General features: G+C 52.4%; 1 pseudogene; it reads right to left on the bottom strand.

The window, feature by feature from the left end:
• Positions 1–752: 752 nt before the first annotated feature.
• LOC112472980 lies at positions 753–873 on the bottom strand (annotated as a pseudogene).
• Positions 874–1,276: the final 403 nt, after the last annotated feature.

Below are 1,276 nucleotides of genomic sequence, written 5' to 3'. Positions count from 1 at the left end.
GGTCATAGACAGAAATAGAGCCCAGGTTTCCTCCCTCCCAGCCTGCCTCCGGCTGTGAGGGAGCCCTGCTTCCTCCCAGAGGAACCCAGCACTTTAGGCAGGCGCTGGAGCCGGATGGCGGGCCAGAGAGCAGCGGTCCGGAGGGCAGACCTGGGCCAGAGAGGAAGGAGCCAGACAGAGAGGGGGATTTTCCAGACCCCGCAGGTTCCTGGTGGGGGAAGAGGGGGTAAAGCTGACTCATACAGGCCAAGGTCAGAAGACAGTTCTGGTGTGCAGAAAACAATCGCTTATGACAAGGGTGTGGGTAGGGTGGCCCCCCAATGGGCAGGCACTCCCTGAACATAGCCGGGCTGGGGGGATACCAGAGAGGCAGGGGACTTCTAGGAAGCACCCGCTTCCTGATGCTGAGTTGTGTCGAGGCCCTCATGGTCAGGATGAGGAGCTGCAACTCCAAGTGCTGCAGAGGCCCTTGGCGACAAGGGACAGAGACTGGGCCCTCCTCTCCTGGCTTAGGTGAGGGTACAGAGGGAGGAAAGGATGGTTGGGAAGAAGCATGGAGGTGAAAGATCAAGCCATTAGAGAAGGGTACAGAAGGTAAAGAAGGTCTGGGGTGGAGGGAGAGATACAGATACAGATATAGGATATAGAGTTTAATTAATTAATTTTTTTTAGGCAAGGCAATCCGCGGTTGACCTCACAGATTGCAAGGACCTTGTCAGCTTACGATTCCTTATTTTGTTTTTTATTTTTTATGCCTACAGCACCTGGTCTTCCTAGGTGGTCTCCCATCCAAGTACTAACTGGGCCTGACCCTGCTTAGCTTCACGAGATCAGACAGGGATCGGGCACGTTCAGGGTGGTGTGGCCGTAGACACTAGGATATAGTGTTTTCAAAGGAGTTTTTAAGTGAGAAGCGGGGGCTTTGCAGAGGTTACATGTGTAGATAAGAGTTTCTGGAGCTGCTAAAATCAGAGCTGTAGGAAGGCGGTGTCCCAGTGAAGAGATGACAGTAAGAATGGTCAGAGTCCACGGAGGGAGGGCTTCCTCCAGGCCAGGCCCCGTCCTACATGCTGCGTGGACAACCAGGGAAAGCTGGTACTACAGGACCACTATCCCTCACTTGCAGTAGGGAAATTCGAGGCGCTCTGAAAACCAAGAGTGCATTTTAATAAGTTTTAAATAAGTTTATAACAAGCTCATCTGGTGCCAGGCCCTGACCTGAATTGACATGAAGCTATTAATAGCTTATTCACTCCACTTTGTGTGAGAACAGTCA

The sequence above is a fragment of the Pteropus alecto genome, unplaced genomic scaffold (genome assembly GCF_000325575.1).
Source record: "Pteropus alecto unplaced genomic scaffold, ASM32557v1 scaffold39, whole genome shotgun sequence".
NCBI lineage: Eukaryota > Metazoa > Chordata > Mammalia > Chiroptera > Pteropodidae > Pteropus > Pteropus alecto.
This window is presented reverse-complemented; position numbering and strand designations above follow the sequence as displayed.